The sequence below is a fragment of the Pleurodeles waltl genome, chromosome 1_1 (genome assembly GCF_031143425.1).
Source record: "Pleurodeles waltl isolate 20211129_DDA chromosome 1_1, aPleWal1.hap1.20221129, whole genome shotgun sequence".
Classification (NCBI taxonomy): Eukaryota; Metazoa; Chordata; class Amphibia; order Caudata; family Salamandridae; genus Pleurodeles; species Pleurodeles waltl.
Window position 1 is genome coordinate 306,681,495 of NC_090436.1, and position 16,374 is coordinate 306,697,868.

Here is a 16,374-nt window from a genome sequence, read left to right on the forward strand (position 1 = left end):
TTGCGTCACTGCCCCTGCCACAAATGGGCTAGTGGTGCATTCCATGGCGGTCTTTGCCCTGTTCAGCAGTCCTTGGCCTGTTCAGCGGTGCTTAAGTTGCCAGTGTCAGACATGTTCAGTGGTGCTTTCCATGGCGGTCTTTGCCCTGTTCAGCGGTGCTTGAGTTGCCAGTGTCAGACCTGTTCAGCGGTGCATTCCATGGCGGTCTTTGCCCTGTTCAGCAGTCCTTGGCCTGTTCAGCTGTGCTGGAGTTGCCAGTGTCAGACCTGTTCAACGGTGCTTTCCATGGCGGTCTTTGCCCTGTTCAGTGGTCCTTGCCAAGGCGGTCCTTCATTGCCCAGCAGGGCTGTGGCTGGCGGTTCTTCATGGGTCAGCTGGGCTGTGGCTTGCGGGGCCCTCCTGGCCAGCTGGGCTGTGGCTGGCGGTGGCCTCCTGGGCAGTGACTCTGGCGGTGGCCTCCTGGGCAGTGACTCTGGCGGTGGCCTCCTGGGCAGTGACGATGGGGCTGATGGTGGCCTCCTGGGCAGTGACGATGGGGCTGACGGTGGCCTCCTGGGCAGTGACGATGGGGCTGACGGTGGCCTCCTGGGCAGTGAAGATGGGGCTGGCAATGGCCTCCTGGGCAGTGACGATGGGGCTGGCGGTGGCCTCCTGGGCAGTGACGATGGGGCTGGCGGTGGCCTCCTGGGCAGTGACGATGGGGCTGGCGGTGGCCTCCTGGGCAGTGACGATGGGGCTGGCGGTGGCCTCCTGGCCAGTAACGATGGGGCTGGCGGTGGCCTCCTGGCCAGTGACGATGGGGCTGGCGGTGGCCTCCTGGCCAGTGACGATGGGGCTGGTGGTGGCCTCCTGGCCAGTGACGATGGGGGTGGCCTCCTTGCCAGTGTCTCTGGGGTTGGTAGTGGCCTCCTGGCTAGTGACGATGGGGCTGGCGGTGGCCTCCTGGGCAGTGACGATGGGGCTGGTGGTGGCCTCCTGGCCAGTGACGATGGGGCTGGCGGTGGCCTCCTGGGCAGTGATTCTGGCGGTGGCCTCCTGGGCAGTGATTCTGGCGGTGGCCTCCTGGGCAGTGACTCTGGCGGTGGCCTCCTGGGCAGTGACGATGGGGCTCACGGTGGCCTCCTGGCCAGTGACTCTGCCGGTGGCCTCCTGGGCAGTGACGATGGGGCTGACGGTGGCCTCCTGGGCAGTGACGATGGGGCTGGCGGTGGCCACCTGGGCAGCGGGGATGATGGCGGTCTTCTCAGCTGTGCTGCGCCTCCCAGACTTTGGAGATTTCTTCTTCCCCTTCCCACCTTGGGAGGAGTCACAGCTGAGTCGACACTCCCCCCGGGACCCCTGTGAGCAGCTTTGCTGGCTGGAGTCTTCTCCCTCTCCCGCCAGGCACTGTCCAACTTCTGATGCTTCACGGGGGGACTGGCTGTGCTGTGGCTCTGTGCCACACTGGCTGGCCTGGTGGCCGGTGCACTCCACATACCTGTAACAGGCACCACTGGTCCCGGAGATTTTTTGGCTGAGGTGCTAGTACGGGACCTATGAGTTGGACGGGGGGGGGTGAGGAATAGGTTAAGGGTGGAGAGGAAAAGTTTTTGGGAGACAATGGGACGGGTAGCTGGAGGGGGTTTGGGAGTGGAGGAAGAGGTGGTGGTTGTAGGATGTGTAACTTTTGTGGATTTGGGTGCAGGTGCATGGGCTGGAGGCTGTCGTGAGGTGGATGGCTGTTGGGTGGGTGTGTGCCTGCGTTTGTGTATCTTCGGAGGGGGCGTCAGACACACTGGGAGAGGACACAGGGGACGTGGAAATGGTAGTGGGGGTGGTAAGTGCACGTGAGCGGGGTGTGGTGGTGGGTGTGCTGGTGCGGGACGTAGTGGTAGTGCATGCAGATGTGAGTGTAGACGAGACTGGGAGGGAGGAGGGAGATGAGGAGGAGGGGGACACAGTGGAGGCAGTGGATGTTGGTGTGTCTGCATGTGTGTGATGCTTGCGTGAGTGCATGTGGGATGTGTGGTGCTTATGTTTGCCTGAGCTTCCCTTCTGTGGTGAGGTGTGTGCAGGCTGGTCTGTAGGTGTGCTTGAGATGGGCTGGGGTACAGGAGATTGGGTCTGGGTGGAGGAGGTTGGAGGGGGGAGGCTAGACACAGGGACAATGGCTGCCATCAGTGCTGAGGCCAGAGTTTGCAGGGTTTGATGAAGGGCAGCCTGACCAGAATGAATGCCCTCCAGGAATGCATTTGTGTGTTGCAACTCCCTTTCTACACCCTGGATGGCATTAAAAATGGTAGATTGCCCAACAGTGAGGGACCTGAGGAGGCCGATGGCCTCCTCACTGAGGGCAGCAGAGGTGACCGGGGCAGGGCCTGAGGTGCCTGGGGCGAAGGTGATGCCCACCCTCCTGGGTGAGCGGGCACGGGGCGAAGGCTGAGGGGCTGCTGGGAGGGCGGTGCTGGTAGGGGCGGTGGCGGCTGTACCTGTAGAAGTGGGGGGCACAGATGTTGTCGCCACCACAAGGGAGCTCCCATCGGAGGATGAGTCTGTGTCGCTGGTTGCAGATCCTGTGACCGCCGTGGTGCTCCCCACGTACTCTGTCCCATTGGTGTATTCTGAGTCTGTGGTGTGGCCCTCCATGGCCATGTGGGATGCAGCTCCCTCGTGCTCCGGTGCCACTGTATCTCTGCCTGATGATGCTAATGCACACAAGAACAGGGAGACCACAAAAGGGGGGGGGTGGGGTCGACAGAAGAAAGACCGGTTGAGTGCATGGCTTACCGCTACCTTTGGCGGACAATACAGACACAGCAGCCCCCTGCACTACGTCGCGCTGTTGGGCTCTACAGATGCAGTCGCTGTTGGGCTCTACAGATGCAGTTCCTGGGAAATGGCCTACATGGCTATGGACGACATCTGCACACATAGATGACACAGGGGCATGAATACCTGTACTTGGCACTCTACAGAGGTGGGGGTGGGGTGCCACATGGCCTGCATTACAGAGGGGCCTAGCCTACGGAACTCGCCCTGGCCTAGGGAAACCCACAGCCCTCCTCCCCCACCCAGACACCTTTACTGCGCGCAAAGTCCGATGAATGATAGTGCACTCACCCCCTTGTGTCTGCTGTGATGCCCTCAAGCGCCCATCCAACTCAGGGTAGGCCACCGTTAGGATCCGGAACATCAGGGGGGTCATGGTTCGACGGGCACCCCTCCCACGTTGGGAGGCTATCCCCAGCTGAGTCTCCGACGTCTTCTGGCTCCAGCGGCTAATGTCCTCCCATCTTTTCCGGCAGTGGGTGCTCCGTCTGTGGTGGACCCCCAGGGTCCGGACGTCCTTGGCGATGGCACGCCAAATATCCTTCTTCTGGTGGGCGCTGACCTACATGACATGTACAGGGGAAGAAGAGAAGTCATTACCAACTGCACCGTCAAAGTGAGTGGCCCACATCCCTACCCTTGCCATGTGGCACATGCATTCACAGTCCTTCATGCACGCAGAACTGTGCCCCCTTCCTTCTTACAACCAGCCCTCTCCACACAGGCATAGCCCCTACAACATGCTCCCTGTGTACTTACCTGTTGGTCTGGAGGACCGTGGAGTAGCGTGTACTGGGGGAGGACCCCGTAGACGAGCTTCTTCAACTCTTCTGCAGTGAAGGCAGGGGCCCTTTCCCCATACGCACGAGCCATTGTCTCTTCCAGACCGAGGTCACAGCAGCACTTGCAGTGTAGGTCCTCTCCTGTCGAAGATCAGATATCAAGTGATTCAACAGATAGAAAATGGCGGTCACGTCTGCGGTGGTGACATCCGCGGCGGTGATGGTGCGTACATCGTCATTGGCTCTTGGGACCCATAGGGTCCAATGCTAACCAATGCAGCATTGCGCCGCGGTCTTTGACCGCCTACCGCGACGGTGTACAACGCCAGTGCAGTTACCTCACATCCCATTGTCCCAATTTAGAGGTCAGGCAGCCGCCCTTTCAGGGGCCCACATGGCCTAATTACCAACTGCGTCACACATACCTAGGCCTTGTCTCACAAAACAAATACAGGCCAGATTTTGTGTATGAATGGTGTTTTATGTAGACTGTGGGTACATACCACTGAGTTGTTTTACTCTGTGGTCGCTGTTGTCCTTCATAGGCACCGTCCGCTGGGACATGTGAGGAGATGGCGGAATTCTCCGGTGTACCAACCGCTGGTGGACCTGTCGACAATGGAGGAAAGAAGTTTGATCATCACCTACAGGTTTGACCGTGCCACAATCCGGGAACTGTGTACCCAGTTGGAGCCTGAACTGATGTCAGCAATCCTATGTTTTCCAACGTGTTGTCCAGAGTGTTGTCTGCCCTTCTGAAACACATGCGGAGCTGTATCGTTTTCCCTCAGGTGGAGGACTTGCCTACAGTGAAATTTGACGTCTAAGCCCTTGGACATATCCCCAACATCATAGGTGCCATTGATGGGATCCATGTAGCTCTGGTCTTCCCCCCCCCCCCCCCCAGGAGTGAACAGGTGTACAGGAACCAGAAGAGTTGTCATTCCATGAATGTACAGATGGTATGTTTGGCAGACCAGTACATCTCCCAGGTAAATGCTATGTTCCCTGGCTCTGTGCATGACGCCTACATCCTGCGGGATAGCAGCATCCCTTATGTGATGGGTCAACTTCAGAGGCACCGGGTGTGGCTATTAGGGGACTCTGGTTACCCCAACCTGTCATGGCTACTGACCCCAGTGAGGAATACCAGGGCGGAGGAACTCTACAATGAGGCCCATGGGCGGACTAGGGGGGTGATCGCACGCACCTTAGGCCTCCTGGAGGCCAGGGTCAGGTGCCTCCATATGACAGGTGGATCCCTTTTCTACTCACCAAAGAAGGTGTGCCAGATCATCGTGGCCTGATGTATGCTTCACAACTTGGCTTTGCGATGTCAGAGGATGGTCCAGATGGCGGTGTTGTGGCAGCTGTGGAGCCTGTGGACAGTGATGAGGAGGAAGCAGAGGAAGAAGACATTGACAACAGGGACTCAGTCATCCAGCAATATTTCCAGTGACACACACGTGAAAAAACATTCCTGCCTACTACAAGTACTTTAACACTTCTACATCTATCCTGTCTGTCGATTTCAACCAGTATATGGTCACTGAGTTGTACATTTCCCTTACGGTTTCACAGGTGTGGTTTCCAACGTGTGTCATCTGCTTAGATTCCTCATGGACTTGAGATGTGTGACATAGGTATGTTGACATTAAATTTGAAAAAGCATTTAGTCACTGTCATTGCTAATACACATTTTCAAAATCACAGACTGACTCCAGATTGTTTTGTGCTTCAAGGGTGTTTATTGAAGTGCTCAATATTGGAGGGGGTTGTAAAATGGTGAGGGGTGATAGTGGAGGAATGTCCATGGCAGAGTCCAGTCTATTAGTCTCACAGATGCATTGCCCATAGGGGCATAGGAAGTGGACCTGGGGCAGTTCCAATATGGACAGGGTTACAAAGTGGGACAGTGGTTTGACAATCAGGGTGGTCTCATTTCTTGGCGGGGGTCTTGGCATCGTGCTCTGTCTTGTTCCTGGATCTCAGGGACCGCTTGCGTGGTGGTTCTCCATCTGCAGGGGGGGGGGGGATGCTGGTGTGGTGGTCCTGTGGCGGTGCCTCCTGTCCACTAGCGCCGGCGGAGGTGGTGGGCAGTTCATCGTCCATGCTATTGTCAGGGGCCCCTTGTAGTGCCACAGTGTCCCTCCTGGTGTTAAGTATTTCCTTCAGCACCCCTACGATGGTGCCCAGGGCGAAGGTGATGGTTCTGAGTTCCTCCCTGAACCCCAAATACTGTTCCTCCTGCATGCGCTGGGTCTCCTGAAACTTGGCCAGGACCGTTGCCATCGTCTCCTGGGAGTGGTGGTATGCTCCCATGATGGAGCAGAGGGCCTCGTGGAGAGTGGGTTCCCTTGGCCTGTCTGCCCCCTGTCAAAGGGCAGCCCTCCCAGTTCCCCTGTGTTCCTGTGCCTCCGGCCCCTGGACTGTGTGCCCACTGCCACTGCCCCCAGGTCCCTGTTGTTGTTGGGGTGGTGGGTTATCCTGGGTTCCCCGTAGTGGTGGACACACAGCTGATTGACGTGTCCTGGGGACGGAGGTATGGGCCCGCTGGGTGGGTGCTGTGCTGGTGTTTCCAGAGGGTGGAGGGTCTGTGGTGGGCTGTGCCTGTGTGAGGGGAACCGACTGTCCCGAGGCCCACGATGGTCCGGGCTGGTCATCTGGATCCAGTTGGACAGAGCTGCTGTCATCACTGTGGGCCTCTTCTGTGGGTGGGGTGGAGATGTCTGGACCCTCCTGTCTGGTGACGTTGGGTAGTGGTCCTGCAGGGGTGTAAAAGCATGATTATTGTATCTGTGTGTGTCATGGTGTGCAATGGGTGGGTGACCGTGTACCCCAGTGCTAGCATTCCTGTGTGGGGGCTTGTGTGATGATGGTTGAGGGGGGTGTTATGGGTATGTGCAGTGGGCATGCTTTAGTGATCGGTGTCCATGCTTTGTTGTGTCATGCAGGGCTTGGTGTTGGGTTGTGTGGTTTGTGTTATTAGTACATTTGTGAGGAGTTGGAGTGATAGGGGCGGGGGCGAGGGTGGGGGTCTGTGATAGCATGCAGGTAGGGTGGGGGATATGATAGTTAAAGGTTTGACTTACCAGAGTCAATTCCTCCACCTACTCCTGCGAGGCCCTCAGGATGCAGAATCGCCAAGACCTGCTCCTCCCATGTTAGTTGTGGGTGGAGGATATGGGGGTCCGCCGCCAGTCCGCTGTACCGCCAGGTGGTGTCTTGAGACCACGGAACGCACCTTCCCCCGTAGGTTGTTCCACCTCTTCCTGATGTCGTCCCTATTTCTTGGGTGCTGTCCCACTGCGATGACCCTTTCGACTATTCTTCGCCATAGCTCTATCTTCCTAGCTATGGAGGTGTGCTGCACCTGTGATCCAAATAGCTGTGGCTCTACCCGGACGATTTCCTCCACCATGACCCTGAGCTCCTTTTCCAAGAACCTGGGGTGTCTTTGCCGTGCCATGGGGTGGTGTGGGTGATGTGTGGGGTGGTGTGTGTGGTGATATGTAGTGGTGTGTGGTGTTTTGTGCGTGGAAGTTGTGTGGGTGATGGTGTTGAGTGCCTGTGGCTGCTAGTTTGTGGATGGTGGTGTCTCTCTGGCCTTCTTTCGGAAATGTTTGGTAGTAGGGGTTTGTGGGTGATGTGGGTGTTTGTTTTATATTGTATTGAGTGTGTGGGAGTAGTATGTGTATGTGTATCAGGTGTGTGTATTTGGAATTGTCCAATGTGGCAGTGTTTTGTATGTGTGTGTGTGTGTATTTTGAGCGCGGCGGTGTGTACCGCCAATGGAATACCGCGGTTGAAAGACCGCCGCATGGATTTGTGGGTCGTGATAGCATGGGCATATTTCTGTTGGCGTGACGGTGGAGGTTTTGTTTTCGGCAGTTTATCACTGACCTTTGGTGTGGCGGACTTGTGTGGGTGTCTGGATTTTGTCGGATTTAGAGATGTTGGTCATTATAGCTGTGGCGGAATTCCGCGGCCGCGTGTTGGTGGTCTTCTGCACAGCGGTAAGTGGCTTTTACCGCCAATGTTGTAATGACCCCCATAGTCTCTGTGGTTTGGGTAAGAGAGGGGTCCAGGCATAGCCCTAGCTTCAGACTTCTTTAAGACAGACTACAAGTTACGGAGGTTAGACACACCCTACACGACTCAGCACAAACATGTCTGTAGGACAGGGCATACCCAAGGGTAAGGCCTCTCCTTATGAGAGCCTCACCTTTCAGGAGCTGAGGGAGACGTGCAAAGAAAGGAACCTGAAGGCAGGGAGGAACACTAAGAAGAGTCTGCTCCTAGGCCTTCTCCTCAATGATGACCAGGATCATGCTGGTGGCCAGGAGGAGAGAGAGGAGGACGTAGCCTCTAGCCCCCCAGTGTTTGAAAGAGAAGATCTGGACACGGAGGAATGTCAGGAGGGTCCCTCAGAGGATTCCAGGGTCCCTAGTAAACCGCCTAGTGCAGCTGGGAGTACTGCAAGTAGTGTGAGGGGAAGCCATGTTAGTACACCCCCCCCCCCCCCCCCCCTCTTTCTGTCCAGAGGGTTAGTAAGGCTAGGGACAGATCCTCCTCTGCCCACTCAGATGTTATCTTAGTATCTGAGGGGACATGCTCCAGAAGAAGACCCCTTAAACAGGGAGCTTAGGATATTGAGGCTGGAGGAGGCCAAGCTGAGGCTGCAACTGCTAGCCCTAGGTAGGGAGACCTTGAGAGGGGGGGGTAAGAGAGAGAGGGAGAGAGACTAGGGAAGGGATGGTCTCCTTACTGTCAGAGAGGAGAATGCTGATAACTACTCAGTTTTAAAGACTGCTCTTTTGGATGGTTTTGGTATCACCACAGACCAGTACAGGATACAGTTCAGGGAGGCCAGGAAAGAGTCCTCCCAAGATTGGGTTGATTTTGTGGATTACTCTGTAAAGGCTTTAGAAGGCTGGTTACATGGTAGCAAGGTTACTGATTATGAGGGCTTATACAATCAGATTCTAAGAGAGCATATACTTAATAATTGTGTGTGATTTGTTGCACCAATACTTGGTAGACGACCTCTTCCTGAGAATTGGGTAAGAAGGCAGACAGTTGGGTCAGAATAAGGGCGAGCAAGAAAGCTCGCACAGAGGGTATCAAGACAGTAAAAAGGAAGTAGTTAAGTCTCAGGCACAGGGTGGGGACAAAAATAAACCTAAAGAGTCTTCATCAGGGCCACAAAATTCCTCTGCGGATGGGTCCAAAAACCTCTTCCTCTTCCCATAAAAAGAAACCTTGGTGCTATGTTTGTAGGAACATGTGCCAGCAGACAGCTCCTGCCCTCAAAAGACCCCAAAAGCCGCCCACCACTACAGCCCCCACCTCTATCACTAGTGCCCCAGTAACAGCAGTAGTGGTGGGTCAGGTAACATTAGCCATTCCAAGCGTGTAGCCTGGTTCTCTTCACGAAGTGTGGTAGGGGTTGGCTTGGTTAGGAAAACTACTAAGGCTGTTTCAGTCTCAGATGGGGGCACGGATTGTGCCACTCTTGCTGCCTGACCCCTTAACATGGGTAAGTACAGGCAGCTACCCTTAATAAATGGTGTTCAGGCAGAGGCCTACAGGGACACAGGTGCCTGTGTCACTATGGTGACTGACGCCCACAACAACACTGACTGCCACTGGCCAAAATAAAGTTATGGTGTCCCCAAACCTACCTTCAGAGCGTCTCTTCGGGAATGACTTGAAGACTTCAGATTGGGCTGTGGAGTTGGAGGGCCATGCGGCAATGCTAGGCATCCTAGGGCATATTTTTGCTTTAATCAGGGCACAAGCTTAAAAGCAGAAAGAGAAAGGAATCTTGGAGCCTCGAATAATGGTCCAAGAGGCTCCCAAAGCCAGAGGTAGAAAGGGCAAAAAGTTGCCCCCTACCCAACCTCCAGTCAGGATTCCCTCTTTGAGGAGGAGGAATCCACTCCCCTGGCAGAACCTACACCTGAAGAATTGAAAGCTGACACAGCTGACCTTTTAGGTGCAGGGCGTCCTGCCACGGAAGAATTCAATATGGCACAGAAAACCTATCCCACGCTGTAAAGGTTAAGACAGCAAGCTGCCATTTAAGAAGCAGGGGATGTCAGTGGCACCCAGAAGGTGTGTTGGGAAGACAACCTCTCATAGTCAAGGGGACCCAAACCTAGTTCCACCAGGAGGGTGGTAGCAACTCTGCAGTTTAGAGAATGTATGTTTGACCCATGCCCATGACATACCCCTGGCAGGTCACCTGGGACAAAGCAAGACTTGGAACAGGCTTGTTCCACACTTTCATTGGCCCCATATGTCTGAAGACTCAAAGGAGTTTTGTTGCTCCTGTGTCACCTGTCAAGCCAGTGGCAAGGCAGGTGGCACCCCAAAGGCCCCCTGAATCCAACTATCAGTGGTTGGGGGTTCCCTTAGAGAAGGTTGGGGTGTATATTGTTGGCCCCCTAGACCCGCCACTGCCTCTGGAAACAGATTCATACTGGTGGTGGTGGACCCTGCCACCAGGTATACAGAGGCTATACCTCTAAGGACCACTACAGCTTGTGCAGTGGCAAAAGCCCTCCTGGGAATCTTCTCCAGGGTGGGCTTCCCAAAAAAGGTGGTATCAGATAGAGGTACAAGCCTTATGTCTGCATACCTTAAGGCCAGGTGGAAGGAATGTGGGGTAACTTACAATTTAACCACAAGTTACCACCTCCAAACCAATGGTTTGGTACAGAGGTTCAATAAGACTCTCACGGGCATGATCATGGGACTCTCTTAAAAACTCAGAAGTAGATGGGATGTAATACTGCCATGCCTTCTTTTTGTCTACAAGTAGGTTCCTCAGAAGGGAGTGGACTACAGCCCCAATAAGCTACTGTTTTGTCACACTGTTAGGTGTCCACTTCCTCTTATAAGGGAGGGCTGGGAACGACCTCTTAATCCCCATTGTAGGACACTAGCTCTGTATATACTATCTCAAAATGAGTGATATTGTGAACAGAGTCCAAGGGTTCATTAAGAGGCTTGACAGAGGCAATAACAGATAATAATAATGCTCTGTTTGTGATAGTGTGGTTGGCCAGTTAGGCTTATCAGAGGGTAGTGTTAAGCATTTGTTGTACACACACAGGCGATAAATGAGAACACACACTGAAAGACTTAACTCCAGGCCAATAGGTTTTTATATAGAAACAAAATATTTTCTTAATTCATTTTAGAACCACAAGATTCAAATTGCAGGTAAGTACATTAAATGTAAGGTACTTTGCATAGGTAAAGATAGGAGTTTGAATTAAAACAGTAATGTGCACAGTTTGGCATAAAATGGCAATAAGCTATTTTAAAAGTTGATAGTGCAAAATTCAACAGTTCGTTGTTAGGTAAGTACAGGTTAGTTTTTGAGGTAAGTAAAGCACTTACAAGTTCAGTCTCCAGGACATAGGCAGCCCACCGCTGGGGGTTCAAGTCAACCCCAAACACCTAGCACCAGCAACACAGTGCAGGTCAGGTGCAGAGGTCAAAGAGGGTCCAAAATAACATAGGCGCCTATGGAGACTAGGGGTGCTCCAGTTCCAGTCTGCTAGCCGCTAAGTACGTGCCTCCTCGGTAAACAGACAAGGGGGGGTTTGTAGAGCACTGGGGGAGAGGGGTCCCAACCAGGCACATAAAAATACACCCTCAGCGGCACAGGGGCGGCCAGGTGCAGTGTGCAAACGAGGCGTCGGGTTTTCTATTGAAATCAATGGAGTGACCCAGGGGTCACTCTGACGATGCAGGCAGGGCACAGGGGGAATCTCAGGCCAGCCACCGACTGGGCAAAGGTGAGGGCCGCCTGCTGGTCACTGCTGCGCCGGTAGTTGGTTCTCAAAGGAGTTGTACATGTGTTACCCCCTTTATGCCTCAGTGGGACCTTAATTTGTTTCTTTAATTTTTAATGCATGCTCCTTTCGAGGCTCTACACAATTTTACCCCCCCCCCCCCCCCGCTCCTCTCAAAACAGCTTTCTTGTGGCAATAACATCTGCCCAGAGGGTCAGTGAGCTGCAGGCTTTGTCATCCAAGCCTCCCTCCTTAACTGTCTCTCCAGAGAAACTGGTGCTTCACAATATGGCTTTTTTCTTCCTGAAAGCGGTGACACCATTCCATGTGTGGGCTTATCTTTCACGTTGCCCACTACTCCCCCCCCCCCCATATTGATGCCAACGTTGAGTGTCCTGGGATCATTCTAACCAGGCCCCAGCAACAGTTTTCTTTCCCAAAAACTGTGCCTTTGTTTCCACAAATGGCACACAGTTAAGTCCCTTGTAAAAGGTACCCCTGGTACCCAGGGCCCTGTGGCCAGGGAAGGACCCCAATGGCTGCAGCATGTATCATGGCACCCTGTTGGATCCCTCTCTAAGCACATGCTCGCTGCAGCTTATGTTTGCTGTTGGAGACAGTCGACATGGCACCCCTCTGTGTGCCAGGCCCACAAGCTACTGCCTGTGGCATAGGTAATTCACCCCTCTAGCAGGCCTTACAGCCCTAAGGCAGGGTGCAATCTACCACAGGTGAGGGCATAGCTGCATGAGCAATATGCCTCTACAGTGTCTAAGCAAAACCTTAGACATTGTAAGTGCAGGGTAGCCATATTTAGTATATGGTCTTGTCATTACGGACTCCACAGCTCCATAATGGCTTCACTGAATACTGGGAAGTTTGGTATCAAACCTCTCAGCACAATAAACCCACACTGATGCCAGTTTGGGATTTATTGGAAAATGCACATGTAGGGCATCTTAGAGATGCCCCCTGTATGTTAGCCAAACTGCTACTGTAACACTGACCGGTCTTTGCCAGCCTGCCACTTTAGGACAAGTTTCTGATCACAAGGGTTGTGAGCCCTTGTGCACTCTGTGGTCAGAAACAAAGCCTGTCCTGGGTGGAGGTGCTACACACCTCCCCCCTGCAGAAACATTAACACCTGGTGGTGAGCCTCAAAGGCTCAAGCCTCGAATTACAGTGCCCCCAGAGCACTCCAGCTAATGGAGCTGCCTGCCCCTCAGACAAAGCCCCACCTTTGGCGGCAAGTACGGTGGGAAAATGAGGGAAAACAAGGAGGAGTGACCATCCCAGCGAGGACCACCTTTAAGGTGTCCAGAGCTGAGGTGAACCCCTCCCTGCAGAATCCTCCATCTTGGTTTGGAGGACAGGGGCCTATAGGATTAGGTTTGTGCTCCCCTCCCCAAAGGGAGTGGGCACAAGGAGGGTGTAGCCACCCTATGGGACATTAGCCATTGGCTACGGCCCCCTGACCCCTAAAACGCCCCTAAGTCTAGGATTTATGGGCCTCACTGAACCTAGCTCACCAGATTCCTGGCAACCTAACAAGAAGGCCTGCAAAGCTGAGACCCCAAGCAGAGAAGGAAGATGACAACTGTTTTGGCCCCAGCACTACCGGCCTGTCACCTGCTTTAAAGAACCTGCAAAAGAACAGCTACGCAGACCAGCAACCTCTGCCAAGCCCCAGAGGACTGCCCTGCACCAAAAAGGACCAAGAACTCCGGTGGACAGCAGCCCTGTCCAAGAAGAAACCAACAGCTAAGGCCTCCCATCTTACTCCGAATGCGTGAGTCCTAACCACTCTGCACCCGACGCCACCAGGCCGTGTCCAGGTGTTCCAACCAGCTAGAGAGAATCCCAGGCGATTGCGAGTAAGGGTCCACCCTGCTTTGACCTTTTCACCCCTCCACAACACCTATAGAGGGAATCTCGAGGACTCCCATGGCCGCGAAAGCTCCGGCCAAAGATACCCGACTCCAAAGGACCCACTGCACCTGCAGCCCCCAGTCCTTGGAGAAACCGACACCCAGTGCAGCCACGTTCAGCAGGTGGTGTGCCCAAGACACCCCCTGGACCTCGCCTGCAGCCTCTGAGTGACCTCTGGGATCCCCTCATAGAGCACCACTGGAAGCCCGATGTCCATGTTGCACCCTGCACCCGACCGCCCCTGTGCCACTGTGGGTGTGTGTTTGGTGCCTAGTTGTGGCCCCTCCAGTACTCCTCTAATTCCCCCCTAGTCTGTGCTTCGAGTCTCAAGTACTTATCTGCAAGCAGACCTGATTTTGAGTACCCTGTCTCCACAAGAGCCTATGTTAAAATTGCTCATCTTTGACCTGTGGACCTGGCCGGTGCCGTGTTGCTGGTGGTGGGTGTTTGGGGCTAACTTGAACCCCAACCGGTGGACTTCCTAAATCCCGAAGACTGAAATTGTAAGTGTTGTACTTACCTGCAAATTGAACTAACAGTTCCAACCCCCCCCCCCCCCCACCCACCCCCCACCCCCCAGGAACTGTTCTGAAAATTGCACTGTCCATTTTTCCATTTTTAAAACAGATAATTTCCAATATTTCGAAAACTGTATGACTTATCGATTTCAAAGAAAGTACTGTTGCTACATATGTGAAATTCGATTCTATTCAAGTACTTAACTGCAACTTGAATCTTTTGTTTCTAAAAATAAGTTTAAGATAGTTTTGCTATATAAAAACCATTGGTCTGGAGTTAAGTCATTGAGTGTGTGCTTCTGCTGCTGTTTTTGTGTGTGTGTGTGTGTGTGTGTGCAACAAATGCTTTGCACTACCCTCTTATAAGCCTAACTGGGCAGTCACACTACCGCAAAAGAGAGCATTAGTATTATCTACTTTAGCCTCTGTTAAGCACCTTGGGGACCCCTGGACTCTGTGCACACTATATCTCATTTTGATATAGTATATACAGAGCCAGCTTTCTACAGAAACCCGCCGCTGTGGAAGGTGTTTCTTGGGTATCTATTCAAAGGTAAGGAATCTGTAGGTACCTATCTCTATCAGATGAATAAGTTACTTACTTTCAGTAACACATTATTAGATAGAGCCAATATCTAGCTGCCAGTTCCTTACCAACTCACCCATCCATCCCGCTCTGTGGACAGATTTCTAGAGCTAAGTATATTCCCTTTTAGGGCCCTAGTTTGGACACACCAGAGTCAGTGCACTTCATGGATCTGTGCTCCCTGGGTGAAAAGTAATGGAAAAGTAAATGACGTCAGTGCAACTAGGTGGCGCCTATCTGGGTGACCAAAAAATCACTACCTACATAGACAACGCTGATCAACACCACCTACCACCGCTCAAGCATACTGCTCACACAAAATTCTTCCAGATCCAGTCTGATGCCTGGGAGATTCAAAGGTCAGGAATCTGCAGCTAGATATTGTGTCTACCAGATAATGCATTACCAAAGGTAGGTAACTTCTTCATTAGGATTCCAAGTTAGATTTATTCACTGCATAGCTTTAACCTTCATCAGTCACATTATTGCAGGCACCAGAGTTGAGTAGGAGCTAGTGAGACATCTGTCAGTGCTGGAGTGTTCTTTCAACATTTCCTGATCCATGCTTGTGTCTGAGGGGCTTTGTGGGGTGATGGACCTGGTGGTAGGTAGGGTATCTACCCTAAATATTTTTACCAAAGATAAATAACATTTTCTTTAGGTTATTCCACCGTCTGTGTCCCATTACTCTGACGGTCTCCCTATTTCCCTATTTTGACGCCTCATTATTACCTCACTGTTTCAACACCATTCTTTCATTAACTGATCATGGGTGGGTAGAAAATAACATGTCAAGCAGGGAGAAACCATGTGAACCACTCGGATTTTCAGCTTTGTTATATAATAGAACATGCATAAGAAAAGGTATCCTTTGAAATTACCTTATTCTTTAACCCCTTCGCTGCCAGGCCTTTTCCCCCTCCTGTGCCAGGCCTTTTTTTGGCTGTTTGGGGCAGTTCGCGCTTAGGCCCTCATAACTTTTTGTCCACATAAGCTAACCAAGCCAAATTTCCGTCCTTTTTTACCAATATCCTAGGGATTCTAGAGGTACCCAGACTTTGTGGATTCCCCTGAAGGAGGCCAAGAAATTAGCCAAAATACAGTGAAAATTTTGTGTTTTTTTTTTCTCACAAAAATGGGAAAATGTGGCTGCAGAAGAAGGCTTGTGTTTTTTTCCCTGAAAATGGCATCAAAAAAGGGTTTGCGGTGCTAAAATCACCAGCTTTCCAGCTTTCAGGAACAGGCAGACTTGAATCAGAAAACCCAATTTTTCAACACAAATTTGGCATTTTACTGGGACATACCCCATTTTTATGATTTTTTGTGCTTTCAGCCTCCTTCCAGTCAGTGACAGAAATGGGCGTGAAACCAATGCTGGATCCCAGAAACCTAAACATTTCTGAAAAGTAGACAAAATTCTGAATTCAGCAAGGGGTCATTTTTGTAGATACTACAAGGGTTTCCTACAGAAAATAACAACTGAAAAAGAAAAATATTTAAATTGAGGTGAAAAAATTGCAATTTTTCTCTACGTTTTACTCTGTAACTTTTTCTGCTGGACTCATCTGGTTGCGGGGATATATAGGGCTTGTAGGTTCATCAAGAACCCTAGGTACCCAAAGCCAATGAATGAGCTGCACCCTGCAGTGCGTTTTAATTCTATACCGGGTATACAGCAATTCATTTGCTGAAATATAAAGAGTGAAAAATAGCTATCAAGAAAACCTTTGTATTTCCAAAATGGGCACAAGATAAGGTGTTGAGGAGCAGTGGTTATTTGCACATCTCTGAATTCCAGGGTGACCATACTAGCATGTGAATTACAGGGCATTTCTCAAATAGACGTCTTTTTTACACACACTCTTATATTTGGAAGGAAAAAATGTAGGGAAAGACAAGGGGCAATAACACTTGTTTTGCTATTTTATGTTCCCCCAAGTCTC

General features: G+C 52.1%; 1 protein-coding gene across 7 annotated transcripts in view; it reads left to right on the forward strand.

Annotated features, from left to right (window-relative positions):
- DDX4 (DEAD-box helicase 4) overlaps nt 1–16,374 on the forward strand; it is a 1,597,047-nt gene that overhangs the window by 1,369,126 nt on the left and 211,547 nt on the right. The gene's annotated exons all lie outside the window — the stretch shown is intronic.